We start from the raw sequence: 7,617 nt of genomic DNA on the forward strand, positions 1-7,617 counted from the left end.
CCCGCCGCGCGCCTCCCGCCGCAGCCCCACCGCACAGCGCCCTCCGCGGGGAGTGGCTCCTCTGGCCGAGGGAGGCTGCTCTAGGCGACGGACAGGTGGGGCGTCGCTGCAGCCCCCTCTCCCGCGCCGGGCCTCCGTGGTGCAGTCCCCTGGGGCGCCTGGCCTCTCCGCACCCCGCCTTTAAGGCACTTGTCCCCAGATCAAATATCCAGCTCAGGCTGGCACACGGGAAGGGGGCTCCAAGCGTGAAGTCACCCCCCCCCTCACCGTCACAGGGTCATAGATTATGGGGATCAGTTCCCCCCACATTAGGATTCCGGAAGTGTTGGAAGTGCGCCTTTGTAGGTGTTAGGCAGGGTTCTATGACAGCAGTTTGGCATCCGCCTGCCTCGGGTTCGTGAGTTCCAGGCGATGGGTCTTTTCACATCATTGCAGGAACACGATTCTTTTAAATACGAAATAATTCCTACGAAGGAAAAGGGGGTGCACTTGATAGAAGCGGTGGGAGGAGGCTGCGCGGGGCACCCGTCCTTACCGGTGGCCTACTTAACATCACCATTTGAGGCAGTGTGACTTTCAGTGGAAGGCTTGCCGTGAGCCGCCTTTGTAGCTGCTGTCACTAGGCAGGTTGGAAATGGATGGGTTACTTGATGACCTGCAGACCTGTTTTCCTCTAGGCATCGTGTGGTAGAATGTAGAAGGAAAACTTGAGTCTGCATTGAGAATAAACCCCAAAAGGGCTTTATTTTCATTCAAACCCATTTGGTTTCTCTTCCTTCCTTTACTAGCCACTGAACAACTGATCCCTCATGTATAAGAAGAAGGCTATTTTCTCATTGGCTACTTTCTGCCATAGCCTTTTACTCTAGTTGAGGAAGCTAAAATACCCTTTTAGCCCCCTTCTCTCGCGTAGGCTTACTTCCTTAACTCGCCTCCTCCAAAGGTAAGGTAACAGCCACAAAACAAGAATAGGTTAATTGTTCAAGGTTTCAGTTGTTTGCGTGTGCGGGCACAGGAGCTTGAATTCAGGGCCTTGGCTTTTTCTGCTCAAGGCTGGCACCCTACCACTTGAATCACACCTCCACTTCGAGCTTTTCACTAATTAACTTGAGATAAGAGTCTCAGGAACTTTTCTGACTGCCTTCGATGGGGAATCCTCAGATCTCAACCTTCTGAGTAGCTACTATTATAGTTGAGCTACCCGTACCTGGCCAGTTTCTAGCCTCAGTGAAATGACTGGCAAAAGAAACCAAAAGGAGTAGGGCAGTGGCTCACGCCTGTCATCCAGGAAGCTGAGAGCTAAGGATTGAGGTTTAAAGCCAGCCCCGGCAAGAAAGTCCATGAGACTCATCTCCAATAAACCACCAGAAAATCAGAAGTGGCGCTGTGGCTCAAGTGGTAAAGCACTCACCTTGAGCTGAAGAGCTGAGGGACAGTGCCCAGGCCCCAGAGTTCAAGCCCCACAACCGACAAAAAAAAAAAAAGGAAAAAAAAAACAAAACATTTCAGATGAAAATAAGAAGGGAGAGGAGTAAACTATTGATGATAAGAGGCTGGGAATGTGGCTCAAGTGGTAAAGTGCTAGCATGCATGAACCCCTGAGTTCCATTCCTCAGCACCACATAAGCAGAAAAAGCCAGAAGTAGTGCTGTGGCTCAAAGTAGTGGAGTTATGTCCTTGAGCAAAAGCTAGGGGACAGTGCCAAGACCCTGAGTTCACAAGCCCCAGGACTGGCGAAAAGAAACAATAAGCAAAATGAGTTAGCAGTGGGAAAGCATCCCCCTAGTTATTGAGTTGGGGAAATGCTTATTCTTTTTTCAAAGTTAGTAAGAGATTAAGGAATAGGGAGTTGGCTATGTGCCAACAATAATACCTACAGTGATTTATATGCATAGAGAGATACCATTACCACAAACAATTAACTGCTCTTAAGAAATAGAACACTTTACCGGACTTATATAAAATGGTGGCTCCTCTGTATAACACCTTTATAATAATAACAAAATTAGATTTTTTTAAAAGCTGAGGAACATCAGAATTATATCTGTATCAAAGTCTTGCAATTCAACTTGAGTTAGAGTTTCATAACAACAAATGTGCCTGTGTTCCTACAGCTCCAAATAATTTTCACAGTTTACTGTAAAAGCAGTGAAGTTTTCCTTTGGACTTTGAAGAGAAGCCATTTGATTCAGGAGCTCAGCCCCAGATACACTAAATTCTTGTGCCTACATATTTTCTGAGTTTGAAGTAATTACCCCAAATCTGTTTCTCATGTGGATAACCTGTAAAATCATACTTTTATTAACCTTGTGAGTTTTGTTAAGTTCAAATTTCTAATCCTGATTAAGAATTTGTGTATTAAAAATATACAAAAAAGTTCATTTCAGTGCCCTTTATATAAATGAAAGCAAAGACTACTAGCACTAAAATTTCTTTACCAGAGCAGTTAGAGCAGTTAAATTCTGTGTTGCTCTATGGAGCCAATTTGCTTTTGGCAAAAGACAAGAAATAGCTAAAAGGCTTAGTGTAACAAAATGCTAATGTATAAAATAGAAGTACTATTATATAAAATACAAATCAATAAAAATTCAATATGCCCAAAAGTTACTTCAGAAGAATCACCATGATGGACCAATTTTATTAATACCAAATTATTTCTTTTTTTTTTTTTGGGGGTCCGGTCGTGGGGCCTGAACTCTGGGCCTGGGCACTGTCCCTCAGCTCTTCAGCTCAAGGCTAGCGCTCTACCACTTGAGCCACAGTGCCACTTCCGGAGGTTTGGCTCAAGGCTCAGTGGTAGAGTGCTTGCCTTGCATGCACTTTTTTGCTTATGTGATGCTGAGGAATCGAACCCAGGGCCTCAGGCATGCAAGGCAAGCGCTCTACCACTGAGCTACCTTCCCAGCCCCTAATACCAAATTATTTCTGAGTAGCAAGCTAAAGAACTATTTAGAATAATCAGGTCAAAGACAGACCACCACTGTAAGAAACAAATTGACAAACAGTTCAGCTCATCATAGTTGTCAAAAACAAAGGCTGCATTTTGGGCTTTTGGGTGATTAATTGGAGATACAAGTCTCAGATCTTATTTTTTAGGCTGGCTTAGGACCACCATCCTCAGATCTCAGCCACCTGAGTAGCTAGAATTACAGGTGTGAATCACCCACACCAGACTGAAAATGTTTTCAAGGAAGAAAGATGACACACTGATGGAGTTGGAAACAGTAATAATTTTGTGACCATTATGGCAAAGATGGGGTACAGTAAGAATCAGTGGAGGATCTAAATATAGGAAGAATGGGGGAAGATATTTGTTATTGTCACAGTGTGTTTTCACACACACTTCTTACTTGTTGCAGGAAGGAAGGAGTATTGGAGAAATTAGACAAAACTCTCTGTAATCAAAATTAACATCATAGATAAGAAATAAAAGGACATTATTTGCTTCCAGGTATGATTCTCCAAACACATCTTCTAAATGAAGAAATGTCAGATGGATCCCCAATTAGGAATGTTCTGTTTTGTTTTTTTTTTAATAGGCACTATATTCTTCTAAGATGTCAAATAAGACAGAGGCTATGAAAATATCCCAGGTGAAAAACCATGACAACAAATATGAAATACTAGACTGTATCTTTTCCTGGAAAAGGAAAAAAAATGCTCTGAAAAGATATTATTGGATTAATGGGAAGACTGATAGAAATTGATTAGATAAAAGTATTTCATCTATGTTAAAAACCACGAACTTAGTAAATACTGGAATTAGGAAACACACACTTAAGTATTTAGATGCAAAATGCTAGGATGTATATATGGCTCAGGAAATAAAAGCATATATAGCAAAAGAGAAAATTAAAATGATAATATATTAACAGTATCCCTGGGTAAAGAGCAAGTATTTCTTGCAATCTTTCTATAAATTTTAACTTATTCCAGTAAAAGTTTTAAAAAAGTATTGAATTAGGGCTAGACAAGGTAACTCACATCTTTAATCTTAGCTACTAGAGAGATGAGAATCTGGAGAATTTGGTTCAAGACTAGCCTAAGGCAAAAGTTATCAAGACCCAATCTCAACAAACCAAGCCCAGGCCAGGTGCAGCTCACCAGATGTTCCAGCTAAGTTGGAGATCAGAAAAAACTGAGTCCAAAGCCAGCCCTGGGCAAATTCCAAGATCCTATCAGAAAACTAACTAAAGCAAAAAAAACTAAGGTGTGACTGAAGCAATAATGCACTTTCCTAGCAAGTATAAAGCCCTGAGTTCAAAACCTAGTACTCAAAAAACAAATGGGCAAATTAGAATTTGAGCCAGGTACTGGTGATATACAATTGTAATGTCTGCACTTAGGAGGCTGAAACAGGGGGGTTGTGGCTTCTAGGAAACTTGGGCTACATATTAAGTTAAAGGCTCAAGTGATAGGTAGAGTGCTATCCTTGAGCTGAAGAGCTGAGGGATAGTGCCCAGGCCCAGAGTCTAGGCCCCAAGACTAAGTAAAAAAAAAAGAGAGAGAGAAAAGAAAAAAGAAATTCCTATACTATAATATCATAATTTAAGTTTTTTTTGGTGATTCTATGGATCAAACTCAAAGCTTTGTTTATACTAAGGAAGCAGTAATCCCAACATCCTAATTTTAAATTAACCAGGTAACTGACAAGTCCCACAGACTTTCTGAAAATTCTTATTACTTCTATGAAACTGTCTCATCTCTTAGGCTAAAATGATAGAAACAGGAAATATATAATTGAAGAGTCATCTTATTCAACTTATAAACAAACAGGCTTAGAGATGAAAGGTTCAAGGTCCTTGAACTAGGAATTATCAAATCCAAGAACCTAGTACAGCTGCTAAGCAGCTACCACTTAGTTTCTATCAGTTTCACTCTCTGGTAAATTTTTGGTGCTGGAACTGAGGTTGGAACCCAGGGCCTTACTCTCTCACTTGTCTTTTTTCCCTCAAGACTGGTGCTCTACAATTGAGACACCTCTACTTCTGAATTTTTGTTAGTTAACTGGAGACAAGAGTCTCAAGGACTTTCCTGCCTGGGCTGGGTTCAAACTGTGAGCATCACAGTACCAGGGATTACAGGTATGTGCCACCATGCCCTGCAATTTCTCCCTCTTCTGAGTTTCCTAAGAGCCTTTCCTCCTCTTCCCTCCTCCCTCCCTCCTTTTCCCTCCTTCCTCCTCCTTCCTCTTTTCTTCCTCCCTCCTCCCACATTATATATATGATTTCTCCTCCAAAGTATACATTGTGGGATTTCCTCATGACTGTTCCTGGCATGTTTACAATGTATTCCAACTAATCTCACCTCCTGCATTCTTACTTTCTTATGTGTGTACTGAGAACTCATATGAGCTTACTGCTTCAACTATCACTGCTCCACTGGTATTCCCACCCAGATGTCTGGACCACATCTTATTGCTTCCAGGACATTCTGCTCTTAGAAGACTGAAATAACTCTAAAAGGAAAATTTTCAATATCCAACAGAAAAAAATCTATGAAAATACATTCATTCCTATTGTTAATCTAAACAAGCTACATTTTGTATTAACAGACAACTCATTAAGAGTTATAATATTGTATTTTAGTAAGGATATGAGCAACAGATTCTTATACCTTGGAAGTATAAATCAGCATATTTCTTTTTTCTTTTTTTGTAGGTGTGGGGCTTGAACTCTGGGCCTGGGCACTCTCCCTCAGCTCTTCAGCTCAAGGCTAGCTCTCTACCTCTTGAGCCACAGTGCCATGTCCGGTTTTCTGATGATTACTTGGCGATAAGAGTCTCACAGACGTTCCTGCCCAGACTGGCTTTGAACCATGATCCTCAGATCTCAACCTCCTGAGTAGCTAGGATTACAGGCGAGCCATTGGCATCCAGCAAGCATATTTCTTTGACACTTTGCCAGCACAGAGAAGGTGTTTAAATGGGCATAGTCTTTGGTTTAAACATCTCACAAATGAATATCCTGCAAAGGTACTATGAAATATTTAATGCAATATACAAAAGACTGCTCATTAAATTTGTTTTTTCTTTGGCGGTCGTGGGGCCTGAACTCTGGGCCTGGGCGCTGTCCCTCAGCTCTTACGCTGTAAGCAAGTGCTCTACTACTTGAGCCACAGTGCCACTCCGGTTTTCTGAGTGGGCTGGCTTTGAACCATGATCCTCATATCTCAGCCTCCTGAGTAACTAGAATTACAGGCACAAGCCACCTACGGCAAAGAAAAATACCCCTGTATAAACAGTAAGAGGGGAAAAAGAAAAAAAATGTGAGGCCTAGCTAAATGGTTCCTACCTGAAATCCCTACCCCTTCCTGCCCCCCCTTCAACCCTCCAACACACACACACACACACACACACACACACACACACACACACACACACTCAGGAGACAGATAGTGGGAGGACTGATGCCTGAGGCCAGCCCCAGCAAAACTGCCTCTCAACAAAAAAGTTGGGTGTATTGGTGGTCATTTATGATCTCAGCTATGTGGAAAGATCAAGATCCAAGCCCACCCAGTTGAGACTGTCTCAAAAATAACTAAATCAAAAAGAGCTATGGGGTGTGTGGCTCAAATGATAGAGTACCGGTCAAGACCACACAAAGGTGAAGAGAAGTATACTCAGTACGATTCCATTACCTGACTTATAGTCTGCTTGTTTGTTGCCTCCTTATAAAACTGGGTTTTAGTTAGGCTGGGGTGGAGGTGGGAGGCTCTTGGTTGTAATCCTAGCTACTCAGGAGGCTGAGATCTGAAGATCACAGGCAAGCCCAGACCAATAACTCTACAAGATTTTTATCTCTAATTAAACACCAAAAGCCAGAAGTGAAGCTGTGGCTCAAGAGATACAACACTAGCCTTGAGCACAAAAGCTCAAGGACAGTGCCCAGGCTGAGTTCAAGCATTGGAACTTGCACAAAGGCAAAACAAAAACTCTTAAGTCTTGCTTACGTTGTCAATAAAGAGCAGACCTTTATATCAACAAGACTTGCAGAACTAATGAAGAATAGTCCACAATAGGACTTCTGATATAATTTGGAACTCATAATTTCTATAATTTATTTGTTATAGAAACTTGTTTAAGAGTTCCAAAGAACGGGGGCTGGGAAGGTGGCTCAGTGGTAGAGTGCTTGCCTTGCATGCCTGAGGCCCTGGGTTAGATTCCTCAGCACCACATAAGCAAAAAGAAAAAAGCTGGAAGTGGCGCTGTGGCTCAAGTGGTAGAGCGCTATCCTTGAGCTGAAGAGCTGAGGGACAGCGCCCAAGCCCAGAGTTCAGGCCCCACGACCGGACCCCAAAAAAATAAAAATAAAAAAAGAGTTCCAAAGAAGGGTGGGAATGTGGCTTAGTGGCAGATTTCTTGCCTCCCATGCATGAAGTCCTGGGTTCGATTCTGCAGTACCACATATGCAGAAAAAGCCAGAAGTGGGCCTGTGGTAGAGTGCTAGCCTTGATCAAAAGAAACTCAGGGAGCTGGGAAGATGGCTCAGTGGTAGAGTGCTTGCCTTGCATGCCTGAAGCCCTGGGTTCGATTCCTCAGCACCACATAAGCAAAAAGGAAAAAGCCGGAAGTGGCACTGTGGCTCAAGTGGTAGAGCGCTAGCCTTGAGCTGAAGA

This window comes from Dipodomys ordii, unplaced genomic scaffold (assembly GCF_000151885.1).
Source record: "Dipodomys ordii isolate 6190 unplaced genomic scaffold, Dord_2.0 Scaffold27, whole genome shotgun sequence".
NCBI classification, from domain to species: Eukaryota; Metazoa; Chordata; class Mammalia; order Rodentia; family Heteromyidae; genus Dipodomys; species Dipodomys ordii.